The sequence below is a fragment of the Mus caroli genome, unplaced genomic scaffold (genome assembly GCF_978045245.1).
Source record: "Mus caroli unplaced genomic scaffold, Mus_caroli_1 scaffold_8, whole genome shotgun sequence".
Taxonomy (NCBI): Eukaryota; Metazoa; Chordata; class Mammalia; order Rodentia; family Muridae; genus Mus; species Mus caroli.
In genome coordinates this window covers 69444808-69461192 of record NW_028227263.1, presented here as the reverse complement: position 1 = coordinate 69461192, position 16385 = coordinate 69444808, and positions in this window count along the sequence as shown.

Here is a 16385-nt window from a genome sequence, read left to right as displayed (position 1 = left end):
TTGTCTTCTACTCCCCTTTGATGTGCTTACTTCTTTTTTTCTAGAGCTTTCATGTGTAGTTTTAAATTGCTGGTACAGGAACATTCTAATTCCTTTACAGAGGCACTTAGTGCTATGAACTGTCTTCTTAGTAATGTTTTCATTAAGTCTTATAAATTTGGGTATGTTGTGTCTTCATTTCCATTCAACTCTATAAAGTCTTTAGTTTCTTTCTTTATTTCTTCCCTGACCCAGAGATATTTGAGTTGAGAGTTGTTCAATTTCTGTGAGTTTGTAGGCTTTCTGGGATTACTGGTGTTGAAGTCCAGCTTTAGGCCATGGTGGTCTGAAAAGATACAAGGCATATTTCAACTGTCTTATATCTCTTGAGGCTTGCTTTGTGATCAAATATATAATCAATTTGGAAGAAGGATCCATGAGGTGCTGAGAAGAAGGTATATTCTTTTGTGTCTATGTGAAGCATCCTATAGATGTCTGTTAAGTTCATTTGATTCATAATGTCAATAAGTTTCATTATTACACTGTTTAATTTTTGTCTGAATGACCTGTCACTTGATGAGAGTGGAGTGTTGAAGTCTCCCACTATTAATGTGTGGGGTTCAATGTGGGATCTGAGCTTTAGCAATGTTTCTTTTACAAATATAGGTTCCTTTGTGTTTGCAGCACAGATGTTCAGAATTGAGATATCATCTTAGTAGATTTTTTTCTTTGGATGAGTATGATGTGTCCTTCTCTGTCTCTTTTGATTAATTTTGTTTGAAAAACTGTTTCATTTGATTTTAGAATGGCTACTCTATTCTAATGTCTCTTTATTGCTGTGGTGAGTTTCTTGTATGCAGTAGAGTAAGAAATCCTGTTTTCACATCCACTGTTAGCCTGTGTCTTTTTATTAGGTAATTGAGTCCATTGATATTGAAAGATATTAATGACCCATGATTGTTAGATGTTGTGGTGTTTGTGGGTGTGTGAGTGTGCGTGTGTGTGTTTGTGTGTGCTTCCTTTGTTGTTGCTGGTATGGAATTACTTTCTGTGTTTTCTTAGATGTAGCTATTCTCTTTGAGTTGGAGTTTCTAGAATTTGTAGATAGTTTTTGTTTAAATTTGAAATTTTTTTACAATATATTCTATTTTCCATCTATTATGATTGAGAGTTTTACAGGATACAGTAGTCTAGGTTGGCATCTGTGAGTTTTTTTAGGGGTTGCAAGATACCTGTCCTGGACTTTATAGATTTTATGGTCTCTGCTGAGCACTGATGAGTAATTCTGAGAGATCTACCACTATATGTTACCATGTCTTTATCCCTCTACAATTTTAATATTCTTACGTTGTTCTGTCGAGTTTTCATTTTAATTATTGTGTGGGGGGAGGATTTTATATTTGGGTCCAGTCTAGTTGGTGTTCTATAAGCTTCTTATATGTTTATAGGCATCTCTTTCTTTCGGTTTGGAAAATTTTCTTCTATGATTTTGTTGAAAATATTTTCTGGACTTTTGAACTGGGATTCTTCATTTTCTTCTATTCCTATTATTCTTAGATTAGGTCTTTTCATGGTATCCCAGATTTCCTGAATGTTTTGTGTTAGAAAATTTTTAGATTTAACATTTTCTTTGACTGATATATTTCTTCTATTGTGTCTTTTAAGCCCGAGATTCTCTCTTTCATCTCCTGTGTTCTCTTGGTGATGCTTGCATTGTTTTTCTTGTTCTCTTCCCTAGGTTTTCCGTCACTGGAATTCCCTCAGTTTGTGGTTTCTTTTTTTTTTTCTTTTTCCAAAATTTTATTAGGTATTTTCTTCATTTACATTTGAAATGCTATCCTGAAAGTCCCCTATACCCCCCTCCCCCACCCTAGTCCCCTACCCACCCACTCCCACTTCTTGGCCCTCATGTTCTCCTATACTGGGGCATTTATAGTTTGCAAGAACAAGGGGCCTTTCTTCCCAATGATGGCTGACAAGGCTATCTTCTGCTACATATGCAGCTAGAGACACAAGCTCTGGGGGTACTGGTTAGTTCATATTGTTGTTCCACCTATAGGGTTGTAGACCCCTTCAGCTCTTTTGGAACTTTCTCTAGCTCCACCATTGGGGGCCCTGTGTCCCATCCAATAGCTGACTGTGAGCATCCACTTCTGTGTTTGCCAGGCATTGGCATAGCCTTACAAGAGACAGCTATATCAGGGTTCTGTCAGCAAAATCTTGCTGGCATATGCAATAGTGTCTGCATTTGGAGGCTGATTATGGGGGATCCTGGGTAGGGTAGTCTCTGGATTATCTATCCTTTCATCTCAGCCCCAAACTTTGTCTCTGTAACTCTTTCCATGGGTGTTTTGTTCCCAATTCTAAGAAGGGACGAGGTGTCCACACTTTGGTCTTCATTCTTTATGAGCTTCTATTTCCATTTTCAGATGTTGCATTTACTTCCTTCACCTCTTTATTTTCCTTTATTTCTTTAAGGGATTTATTTATTTCCCCCTTAAAGGCCTCCGTCGTCTTTGTATCATTTAATTTAAGGTCATGTTCTTGTGCTTTGGTTATGTTAAGATATTGACCTCAAGGCCTTGCTATAATAGGGTAGCTATGCTGTGAATGTGTCATATTGCCCTGGCTTTTGTTGATTGTGTTCTGCTAGGAATAGCAGCTTGCAGTGATCAAGAGAATGCATCAAGCAGGGAAGATGGGTCAGGGACAGAAAGGTAACCTGTCTGGTTCTGGATTTGCAGGTCTGATGACAGTGTGTGGAGAAGTAACAAGAGAATATAGGTCCAGAGGGAATAGCAGGTTGTTCAGGGCAACTTGGGGTGCCCCATAACACAGCAGTTTATAACATCAACTTTAACTCAGTAAGACTTTTATTATTCCTTTGATTTACGTGATTTATATACATAGAATTCACAGAATTATCCCAATGTTGTGGCCTAAAACAATTTTTGAGTATAACCTTAAATTATTAACTCTCCTGTATACTATTGATGAAATAAACCTAGAGTAGATTACTTTCCATGAATATTTCACAAATATACAACACAAGGAAAAAGCCAGTCAACGGTGAAACAGATCGTATTTCAAATCTCATGTCTTGGATGTGGTTTAGAGAAGTCTCACAAAGCCAATGTGTAAATCATTTGTTTACAGACCTGAGGTGCTATTGAGAAATGTGGAATGTTTAAGAATCTAAGTTATTGGAGATATGTCCTTAAAGGAGATATTAGCATCTTTTCCTTTTCTGTGTTTTACTTCCAAGCTGCTGCGAGGTTAACAGGCTTTTGCTGCCATGTTTTCTTTCTGGCCCACGATACACTATGTCATCATAGGCTTAAAGAAACAGAACCAAGACCATAGATTGTAACCTGCAAAACTATGAGCCAATCTCAGTCTTTCCAATTCATAAGGCTGATGGGCCCAGGTAGTTTGTCACAGTCATGAAAAACTAACACAGAATCCAAAACTGTTTTTGATTTTCTACAACACATGGTCTTCATATTCTGTCTCTGCAGCTTGAAGTTATCAGGGCATCCAGTATATACAGCACTCATTTATGCATTCCCTGGGCTAATTATCTTCTTGTTAAATAAATTAAAATAGAATATTGGATATCTAAAATCCAATTATATTTTAGTTATTCTAGCTAAAAACAAGCAGAGCTATTTTGAATCCACACCTAATTAGAAGCAGAAGATGAAGCTTTTTATTTGGTCTTGTGATTATTTTCAACTCTCTCCAGCTATATTTTCCTTGTTTCCTTATGCAGTGGTTTTTCTTCCAAGAGGTCCTCTCTAACTTCTTTAGTGAAGAAGCTAAGATTTCAATGGCATTGCTTTCTGAATTGCACTTGGTATTTCATGCCATTCTCATCATATTACTCCTCTTCAGGACCTTCAGGACGTGACATATTTTATTTAGTGACTTGTCATTCCTGTATTAGAACTCTTATATTATACACTGATTCATTAATGTAAACAACAACAAAAATTCTTCCTGTTTCAAATTCAAAGTGTAATTTAAAGGGTTAAAGTGCCAAGACAGAACCGAGTGGTGATCATTAATTAAAGTGAGTTTTTATGTGCATAGGAAACAAATGAATACAGCAGGGCTCAATAATTCTTACTTCTAAGCATCTTCAAAAAATACTGATAATAATATAAAATAATGTGTTCACAGTACTAGTCCATGACATAGTACCACATTTCTAATGATTGGACTCAAAACTATCCATATACCAACTACAAGGACTGCTGCAATAAGTTATTTCTTCAGAGAATATGGCTGTAAATAAAAAAGAAAGATAAAATATTATATATAAAATATTATATACACATATTTGTGGCTTTGTATACAAATGTATGGACAGAAAGAAAGTAAGAGAGAGGAAGGAAAAACGACAGCTAAGAAAATAAGGGTGTATTAATCAAGACTTTCCAGAAATGCAGAACCAGTAGAAGATACATAATTACAAGAGGATATTTTTTACATTGATTGACATGATTTAGAGGCTGGAGAGCCCAGAAAAACAGCAGCTCCTAGCTCCTCAGATTAAGAACCTGAGAGGGAGGGAAGGAGGGAGGGAGGGAGGGAGGGAGGGAGGGAGGGAGGGAGGGAGGGAGGGAGGGAGGGAGGGAGGGAGGGGGGGGAGAGGGAGAGGGAGAGAGAGAGAGAGAGAGAGAGAGAGAGAGAGAGAGAGAGAGAGAGAGAGAGAGAGAGAGAGAGAGAGAGAGAGAGAGAGAGAGAGAGATCAGGAGGAAACGAATTAGCACTGTAAAGGAATTGAGTTGGCTCACATTGACTGGAGAGAGCAATCTTAAGCTGGAGGCAGTGTGAAAGAACCATAATTTAGTTTTTCAGGGGCATCAGATCTGTGATGCTTTTCCTCATACATTGAGATGATTAGAAATGACTAACCAAGAATATTGAGGAGGTTTTTAGGTTTGCTATAATCACATCCTACAAGCAGAGAAAATACAATAATATTTAACTGAAATTTGAAATTTAGCAGAAATTTAGATTTGTAGGATGAAATGCATAATATAGTATGCATTGCTTTTAAAACTTCATTGAGTTCTTATATTAATATGACTATATTAATCACTGGCTAACTGATGAACTGGCTTTGAGACATTTTCATAATGAATTTCAGACTTTCACTTAAGTCCCCGGTTTTGCTATAATACCCTTATCTGTTCCAGGATCTTATGCAAGAGTTAGTTCACATGGCAGATGTTACATAGAGTTCCCCATTCTCCCTTCTCCTTGGGAAGCTCTGTTTGATGATTACCACTGCTCTGTTGGTTTTTAGTTTTGTTGGTGCTTGTTAGTTTCACCAGTCATCTTCTCTATGTTTCTGTGTTCATCTTGCAGATTTCTGCATTTTAACGTTTTTAGACTTTTCCTTCATTTTATTTTACCTATTAAAGTTTTGGTGTCTGATTCTTGAGTTAAATACTAATCTACTTATTTCTCAGCCTTTACCACTTTGTAAAAAAAAATCTTCTTTGGTCTATTTACTACCTCTGTGGTTTGCTTGGAAAATTTTCTCATATTTGCTTTCTAATTTGTTAATATTTTCTTCAATCGAGTTATTCTGCTAGATATAGATATAATTAGTTAGTTAAAGAATTTGATAAGAAGTTGCATAAAGAAAATATGAGAAAATATTTAAATGTGATAATGGGGTGAGGTAATATTTATGGTCAAAGAACATTTTAAATGTAAATAAAGTCAAAATGTTAGTTGTCTCTAAATATCAAAATGTATTAATTTGTATTAATACTGAGATAGGTAGTGCAAAGTACTAATTATAAAACTGAACTAGAAAAAATTGTTTGTAGTGATATAAACAATTAAATAGATTGTAAATATTCATGTGCATACCATTAAGACAATAGACTGTGCTATACTTTAATGTGCTACTAACCTTAAGTTTAAAGCAATAAAAGTTAGAGAAAACTTTTAGTCAAATAAGTTAATACCCTTGTAGTTTGAATTAGAAATACATTTTTAATATGTATGCTGTGTATTATTGTTACACAAACAAAGTTATTTGTAACCAGTTTGTGAACGTGCACCCTCCCCTACCAGCTCATGAGTGTACCTCACCCTCCACACACATACAGTCAAGCAGGGACAAGGAAAACAAATACCATGCCTGATCCTAAAGACCTCCAGATGATGGGGAGTCAGTCTCCTCCTGTATGGCATATTTTTTAGTGACTTGCTCTCCTAAACATCGCACATTTTCAGACTAGAAAAGAACTAAAGGAAAATATTGACATATCAGACATAGCAATCCCCCCTTTCCATCTTACCAAATGTACTTAATTCTTTTCATTCATGTCTTTGATTAGCATATGTTAATTATACATAACAACAGCCTTTGGCTTTTCATACATATATGTATTTTGATCATATTTACTCTCCATTACTCCCCCTTGTCCCACAACTCCTGTTCATTCTTTTCAACTTCACAAAAGATTCCCTTCTACTTTAATGTCTTTTTTCTTTTCTTTTACAATTTTTAATTGTTTTGATGTCTCAATGAACATAATTAGGGTTTCTTATAGGAACATGGGTAAGAAGTTATTTACAAAAGTATGGGAAACTCACCAGTGAAGAAAAGACACGTGATTACATAAATTCTTAAATTTGTACTAGTAAAAAGTTAAAATGAGCATAATACCCTAAGTTTTCCAAAAGTTAAACTTCTTCATAAATAAGTAAGTAACACATTTATTTCTTTATTTTGATTCTATACATATTTGGAGAAATTTTTTTCTTTTACACTTTTAGCCGCTGCTTTGAAGCAATGTAGGTTCTTATAGTTTTTAATAATATAAGCCCACTTAGCCTAGATGTTCACTTCACACACACACACACACACACACACACACACACACACACACACACGATGTAAACTTCATGCAAACTTCTAAACTGTACCTATCCTCCAAATAAAAATTCTTCCTCATAGCCCTGCTTAAGGTACAAAGCAACTCACAAGTAAGTACTATTCTAGAGCCATGAATGTTAACAGTAAGAAACAGCATTCCATAAGCCATTCAAATGTTTGAATCCAGTTCTCTTGTTATTTCTGAGAAAACTGATCTCAGGACCCTCCTTCTAATATCATAACACATACTAGAGATATTCAAATAAAACAATTTAGTCTTTGCCTAAGGGCTGCATATATCATTCAGAATAGAATACATCATTCCTGTGTTACTTTAATACATAACACAATGAAAATGTCTTTGAAATAGTATACTATATTGTTTAAGGAATTTATAACAAGAAAAAATAAGCTGCATATTTAACACAGATTTTGTTTTTTCAGCTTCTTTTATTTAATTTTCCTTATTTCCAGCCACGTTCTTAAATATGACGATGAAAATTCTCACATATGGAAGGCTGCCTATTTACATTGATGCTACAGTCTATTTCTTAGTTTATAGTATCTCTATGTGTCAATGAACACATCAAATTTTATCAGAATATCCATAAGGTCCTCAAATAGATAGTTTTTCTTATATTTGTAGGGCTCAATACCCATTTTAGGCAAGCATAATTTTAAGTGTTGTATATTATTCCAATAGTATTTCTAGCTATTTTCTTTTTTGGCAAACACGTGAACTATTTTCTGCACTTTCTTATTATAGTCAAGCTTTGATCCACATTGACACTCAAGGGTTTTTATGTGAATTGTCAGCTAATTCTTCAGGATGACTTGCCAGAATTAGAATTAGTGGATCAAAGGACTTTTAAGTTTCTTGATAATATTGCCAGAATGATTTCCAAAATGTGTTGGACTGACTCACATGCCCTGCAGCAGGGCATGTTCAGCACACTCTGTATGAGCTAGACTCTGCTGATCTCTAAACCCAAGTGAGCCTCATGTGTATCTGTGCTGTGCTTTTGTACCGACCCACGCAGCTGGTGTTGCTTTGTGTATTGAGTAAGTGCTGAGAGAAGAGGATGGACTCTAGTTATTTTTTCTCCTGGGCCTGTTTTTCCCTGGTCTATTTTTGTGCCATCACTTTGCCCAGAGATGGTTTCATTGACCAATGCTCCAATTTGGATGCATTAAGTCATTCAACTTTCTTATGTTTTAATCATCTTAATTCTTTTGATTTGTGAGCCAGTTAAAAACAAAAAAAGCCTGTAACTGGCACACAGAATACAACCAGGTTTCAGATGAAGTTGTTTTTTGTTAGAACAGGGCATTGCAGGCTTCATGGTTCAAAATTTGTTATTCATGGTTTTCCACATACCTATAGTGATATATCTGTTTCAACCATCTATATGTATTATATGCCCCTACCATGATCATTATACATGATTTATAAATAAAAACAATATTATTTCCAACTAAGAACTTAAAATTCAAAGGAAGTCTGTCTGATTTATGATTTTTTTTCAGACACAATAGCCCAGAGTGACAAACACTCTTGGATACTGTACCTTAAGAAGACATAATGAAAAACAAACAAAGGGCAAAACATTTTGCAAACCAGTTTTGCAATATATTTGCAATGCAAATTATTATTTAAGTTTATCAAATGAGGCTTTGAATCAGAAAAGAATAGATTATTTGAAATAAGTCTTCTTTTTGTTCATTCTTCAATAAGCCAGTAAAATGTACACATTCCTGTATTCTAAAAATGGTTATGAAAATGTCCAATTTATGTTCACTGATTATAAAAAAATCCCAAAGCATCAGGACTTGATGACCCAGGGATGGTGAAGGAGAAAATGTTCTAAGAACATACTCTTTTTGGTTTAGATATTGTAAATATTTTGCCCTGGTTTTCCATGTTAGGAATACATTTTGCTAGGGTTTGTAGATGACTTGCTCTGCAATGGTCCACTCATTGAACAGTTTGATGGTTGTAAGAGACAGAAAGACATTTTGTTACATAAGTAGCAATAGCATGAGTTTATTATTGGCTCCTGCTATTTACCCTGCCTCTCTGTTTCACCAAGTATTCTGGCGACCCTCTCATCTGATTCTGATATGAAGCAATCAATGTGATGCATGCATGGAGTCTTCAACCAGAAACACCCGGATACTTATTTCAGACCCTTGAACCTCCAGAGATAAGATAAATATTCTTGTCTTCATAAATAGCTTGGGGCATTTACTTATAGTTCTGAAATACATATGAATATATTGGGTGTCAATTTTTGTCCTTGCAGAAGGAGCTGCAGAAACAATTTCAGACATGCAAAGTTTTAGGTTGCCCTAGTGTTAAATACCTTTTTTTTTTGTTAAAAGTTACTTTTTTTCTTATTTTTATGAGGAATAAAAGCCATATCCTTCATCTCTTTTTGTAGTTAATAAAAAACCATAATATCCATGGAATAAGCATTTCCAGGCAACTTGTCATTCTCTTTGCCCTTGAATAAAATATACTGCTTCTTGACTTTAAACATGTTCTTGTGCCTTTTCCTAGATTTCTGTATGCTCAATTCTTGCCCATACAGATCCCATCATCTGACATCTCCTTCAACAGCTATCCCCTCAATTTACATCCAAGAGTCTGTATGGTTAACTCTGTCTTCTTATGAAAATTACCCAGATGGATAACTTCTTATTTCTTGTTGGTTGTCCTGTATGAAACACAGAGTGTGTCACATCAGTTGAAAGATCAACTAATGACTAGATGAACTCAAAATAGGCCATGGCATCACTAGATATCTTAACAACCCAAATGAAGCAAGTTATATGTAATTTTTTATTCAAAAGGAATCTCATCATGAGATTTAATGGTTCATATACCAGGCTTCTATGTAGAGATATTTAATAATTGAAAAGAGCTGCCTTGCAGGATGATAACTCAGGAAAGGACATGAATTGCTGCTCATTTCACCAAATCTGAGAGAGATGATTGGTTCAAAATTGCTTTCATTCAGAAGGCTTCACTGATTGGCAAGATTTACTAACCTGCCCCAGGAGTCTGAAGGGGAAATTCCTACAAACAATAACATATTGATAATGAAATATTGATCAGGGTGCACATTTCAGGGCAATTTTATCCATTTCCTTGTAGACGTTGGAACCTTGCTCAGGCCTCAGACTGCCATCTTCAGCCCCAGCATCCCCTTCTGCAGAATTTGATTGTGACCTTTATAAGTTCTGTCAGCAAAAATGGCAATTTCTCTGTTTCTTATGGCATTTAAGTTGTCTCTTTATTTCTCTTCTTTTCCTTATCATCTTATATAAGAATATGGTTCAATAAATAGAATTGTTTTAATTCATATTGTTTTCATAGCACAGGACACACACATACATACATACACACATTTGATAAAATGAGAGAAAATGGTATGAGAAAGCCTCAGACAATATAAACTTTTACATCAATGAGTTAAACTGGCCCAACTGCAACCATGTCTATAAGTCAAGGATGACTTGGCTGGGCATCATCTCAGACGTTACTTACATTAGAGACACCCTCTTTTCCTGCCCCACCTTTGTCATGCCCATATGGACCCTGACAGATGCAGCACACTCCCACAGTGTCAGTGAGATGGCAGAGACTTTGGGGGTAGAACATTGATCAGAGCTTGGGTGACACATATGGGTTTTTCTCCTGCATAGGGCAAATAATTATTAAGCATTTTAAGTAAGTGCTATCACCAACACTCACACAGCACTTTCACCTCTTCTTGAGAATTAAACAGTTAGTTATGTAGGAATAGAGAGATGTATCCTCCCCAGAAGCTAAGCAAGCTGGAATCAGAGTTTCCTTTGCTGTATATAAGTTTATTTTAGTTTCGTGTGCTCACACTTGTCAGTTGTTGGTTTTAGTGCCTGTTCTTTCAATAGCCTCGTGGGAGTCCTCCTGCGCCTATATGTTCAAGTGTATCCCTTACTTCCTCCTCTATCAGAGCCAGGTTATCGGGTTATATGTTCAGACCTTGATCCTTTGGTAGTTGAATTTTGTTCAATGTCAGATATAAGAACCTATTTTCACTCTTCTACATCTACCTATGCAAACTGACCAACACCATTAATTGAAGATGCTGTTGGGTTTTTGTTTGTTTGTTTGTTTTGTCAAAAATCAGGTGCTGTAGGTATGTGGACCTATGTTCAGTCCACAACTGTGAACCACACTGATCAATGTCAGTATCATGCTATTTCAAATATTAAGCTGTCTTTTTGTGCTTTTATAGGTTTTGCAATAATTTTCAAAATTTCTCTGAAGAGCTGTGTTGGAATCATTATGGGTACTGCATTCTTCTCTTTCTATTTATGTCCTCTTGACTTTTATCACTTGTCTTCTTGCTTTAGCCGAGACTTCAAATCCTATAATGAATATGATATGGGCATCCATGTCTTACTTCCAATTTTAGTGAGCATGGTTGGATGTTCTCTACATTTAAGAATTATGTTGACTGTTGTAAATTGTGCTTATTATTTTGAAATATGCCCCTTTTATTCATTCTAACTTTAGGACTTTTATCAAGAAGGGACATTGACAAGTGGGACCTCATGAAACTACAAAGCTTCTGCAAGGCTAAAGACACCATCAATAAGACAAAAAAACCACCAACAGATTGGGAAAGGATCTTCACCTATCCTAAATCAGATAAGGGACTAATATCCAATATATATAAAGAACTCAAGAAGGTGGACTCCAGAAAGTCAAATAACCCCATTAAAAAATGGGGCTCAGAACTGAACAAAGAATTCTCACCTGAGGAATACCGAATGGCAGAGAAGCACCTGAAAAAATGTTCAACATCCTTAATCATCAGGGAAATGCAAATCAAAACAACCCTGAGATTCCACCTCACACCAGTCAGAATGGCTAAGATAAAAAATTCAGGTGACAGCAGATGCTGGCGAGGATGTGGAGAAAGAGGAACACTCCTCCATTGTTGGTGGGATTGCAAGCTTGTACAACCACTCTGGAAATCAGTCTGGCAGTTCCTCAGAAAATTGGACATAGTACTACCGGAGGATCCAGCAATACCTCTCCTGGGCATATATCCAGAAGATGTCCCAACCGGTAAAAAGGACACATGCTCCACTATGTTCATAGCAGCCCTATTTATAATAGCCAGAAGCTGGAAAGAACCCAGATGTCCCTCAACAGAGGAATGGATACAGAAATTATGGTACATTTACACAATGGAGTACTACTCAGCTATTAAAAAGAATGAATTTATGAAATTCCTAGCCAAATGGATGGACCTGGAGGGCATCATCTTGAGTGAAGTAACACAATCACAAAAGAACTCACACAATATGTATTCATTGATAAGTGGATATTAGCCCAAAACTTAGGATACCCAAGATATAAGATACAATTTGCTAAACGCATGAAACTCAAGAAGAATGAAGACCAAAGTGTGGACACTGTGCACCTTCTTAGAATTGGGAACAAAACACCCAGGGAAGGAGTTACAGAGACAAAGTTCGTAGCTGTGATGAAAGGATGGACCATTTAGAGACTGCTGTATCCAGGGATCCATCCCATAATCAGCTTCTAAACGCTGACACCATTGCATACACTAGCAAGATTTTGCTGAAAGGACCCAAATATAGCTGTCTCATGTGAGACGATGCCGGGGCCTAGCAAACACAGAAGTGGATGTTCACAGTCAGCTATTGGATGTATCACAGGGCTCCCAATGGAGAAGCTAGAGAAAGTACCCAAGGAGCTAAAGGGATCTGCAACCCTATTGTTGGAACAACATGATGTACTAACCAGAACCCTGGAGCTCTTGTCTCTAGCTGCATATGTATCGAAAGATGGCCTAGTCGGCCATCAATGGAAAGAGAGGCCCATTGGACTTGCAAACTTTATATGCCCCAATATAGGGGAATGCCAGGGCCAAAAGAATGGGAATGGGTGGGTAGGGAAGTGGGGGGCGCTATGGGGGACTTTTGGGATAGTATTGGAAATGTAATTGAGGAAAATATGTAATAAAAATATAAAAAAAAAAAGAAGGGACATTGAATTTCTCCATAGGTCATTTTGGGGTATTATAAGAAGACTACATGGTTTCTTTAGAGTAGTTTTGTATTGGATTATGTTTACTGGTTCATATATGTTGAATATGCATCTCTGTGATAAATCCAACTTGATCATAGTATATAGGAATTTTAATGTGTCCTTGAATTTGATTTACAAATATTTTACTGAGAAGTTTTGCATTAGTATTCATGGGAGCTCTTAGACCTATAATTTGTTACTGTGGAGTGTTTTTCTAATATTGGTATCAGAATAATAAAAGAATTTGAGAAAGTTTCTTACGTGTTTTTTAAAAGAACACTTCGAGAAGGTTTGATGTTAGTTCTTCTGTAGAATTGTGTGCTGTATCTGTGATTTCCTGGACTTCTTTCACTTGGAAGGCTTTAAATTACTGAAGCTATTTCATTGGATGCTATAATGTCTATATAAAATAAATATTCACTTTGATCCAATTTTAGTAGGTTGTATCCATGAATATTGTCTTAGGGTATTTTTTTTATGGCTGTGGTCAAACACCCCAGTCAAAAGCAAGTGAATGAGGAAAGGGTTTATTTCAACTTTGATGTCTCAGGTCACAGTGTATCACTGTGGGAAGTCATAGAAGGGACTCAAGGTAGAAACAGGAGGCAAGAATTGAAGAAGACGACATGGAAGATGCTGCTTTCTGGCTTGCTTATGTGACTAACCCAGCTTACTTTCTTATACAAATCAGAACCACCTACCAATGGGTAGCTACCTCTTCATATTAATTATAATTAAGAAAATTACCCCATAGTTTTAACCATAGGCTAGTCTCAAAGGTCTATTTCTTGGTTGAGATTCCCTCTTTCCAAATGACTCTAACTTGTACTCAGTTGACAAACACTACCTCACAACTAGACACTCATCACTGGAAAAGTTTTTCCATATTTCTGAGAAAGAGATTGTTAAAGTATGACCTTATGAGTTTTTTAACTTCTTTAATATCTCTATAATGCCTCTATTGTCATCTATAGTTTCATTCCTTTATATGATCTCTCTCTCTCTTTTAGTTAATTTGTCTAAAGATTTGTCAATCTTGTAATGCTTTTACAAAAAAACAATTCTTGGTTCCAATATTGTTCTTTTACCCATTTCTGCTTTACTAATTTCAGTCCTGAGTTTGACTACTTTTTCTTGTCTAGTCTTTTGAGGACATTGTTTGATCTTGTGTTTCTAAAGCTTTGGCATTTATCATTAAGTAATTAATATGAGACTTCTTTAGTTTTTGATGGAGATACTTAGTAGTATAACTCTTTGTTAGGAATGCCTTCATTGTGTCCCTTAGATTTTTAATTCCAGATATAGATGAGACTAGATAAACAATTTCAGAAATAGAAACAAAACCAGTGGGAGTTCTATATAGTACAACACTGGTTTAGTCAACCAAAAACTACAGCAGTCCCAAATCATAGTTATTCTTCTTCATAGATAATCCATGGAAGTTTTGGAAAATGGGAGACTGAATATTTTATTCTTCTTTAATAGGCAAAATGAAATACAACAGAGGATGAAATAGTCTCAGAATTACGTCTCCCTAGATGAAAAACATATTATAATACTCTGTCTAGCTACATAGACTAGCTATCCTCAGTGTTTTATTTACTCCTAAGGCATTTGCTGAGTTTTAATGTAGCAGCATAGAAAGTTGAAAGCCTAAATACAAAATGTCTGAAGGCCAGAAGCTGGAACAACCATATGAACTAACCAGTACCCCCAGAGCTCATATCTCTAGCTGCATATGTAGCAAAAGATGGCCTAGTCGGCCATCACTGGGAGGAGAGGCCCCTTGGTATTGAAAACTTTATATGCCCTAATACAGGGGAATGCCAGGGCTAAGAAGCAGGAGTGGGTGAGTAGGGGAGCAGGGCAGAGGGAGGGTATAGGGAACTTTCTGGATAGCATTTGAAATGTATATAAAGAAAATATCTAAAAAAAAAAAAAAAAAAGAAAAAGGGCTTGCTTTTCTGTATGAGGTCCTGGATCTGAACTCTAGCAATAAATAAACAAACAAACAAACAAACAAACACATTCTAATGGCCCAAATTTATGCCTTAGGTCTTCAGTTCCAAGGACATAAGGGCTTCCTCTTTTTTTTTTTTTTTTTTTTTTTTTAGTATGTTTGAAGAGAGCAAAGGCTGAGGAACATGCATGAACTCAAAAACGTTGTGTTTCGTTAAGTCTCCTTTCTTTTCTGATTGAAAGAAATCCATGTGCAGAGTGAGTTTGGATGTTCTTCTCTGTCAAAGAGAGTGAAAGTTACTTCCTTTTGGCCCAAAACGTAACTGTTTGAACATTCTAAAATTATTTTATACTGATACTCAGCAGTCAGTGTGGATCTTAGATTTTGCAAGGCAGTAAAAGATACACAGTTAATAATAATAATTTAGAAAATACAGATGTACAGATAGTTGAATAAGCAGGGAAGGATTAAAATGAATAAAATGTTCCAGAAAGTTAAGGAATGATCAATGAAATTGGGTCAAAATGGAGACTACCAATAGTCATAACTTTATGAAAAGATTGAGTATACATTATGAAGCAAAATCATAATATTTTAAATTATGAATCTGTTGGGTGATTTACCAGTTACCTGTTATTGCATGGAGAACGACTTTTAAAACTTGATATTTCAAATGAATTTATTATTTCCTTTATAATCATGTGAGTAAGGTGACTCATTCTGAGTCTCTGAGTCAGATTCCTCTGCCCCAAGACATGGCAAAGATTCAGGAAAGAGTGCAAGTCTTTTAGAGACCTAGGTTCCCGACTAGAATAGATTCTTACATGACCTTTGATTATTCCAAGTGATTAACATGATTGCTCAGATGGAGCAAAAAGAAAATAGACTGTGTTGTATAGACAGGAAAGGACAAGAGTAAGGATGTAGGAAGAAACAGTTATTGGGGTCACGGTGGCCTTCCATCACGACAGTGCCCTAGATGTGATAGGTTGCAGGACAATTTCCCTAGGCCTGAAGGAAAGCCAGTAACCTCCGTGGATCATATCTACAGCATTTCTGCTACCCTAAGACTTGGAGAACTTAAAGAAAGAGGGAGCAGAAATGTGGCAAGAGCCAGAGGACCAGGGATTTTTCTGTGAGGCTGTGTTTCCTAGAAATGACAGGGAAGCTACACCCATGATAATTCAATAACATAGCTATATAAACAATACCAGGAAAAAAAAACCAATAGACATGTTGCCATGGAAGGCTGTGGGAGTGGGGGTGGGAGTGAGGGAGGACCACACCAGATAACATTCCTAGACAAATCTGTAGGCAATTAAAAACTGCAGAGGGTGGGGCAATTTGTCATCCCCAGGAGTGAGCTCCATAATTGGCTATCCAAAACCAAGTGTTCAGTCCTGAAATTATATACATCCAAACACTATTCA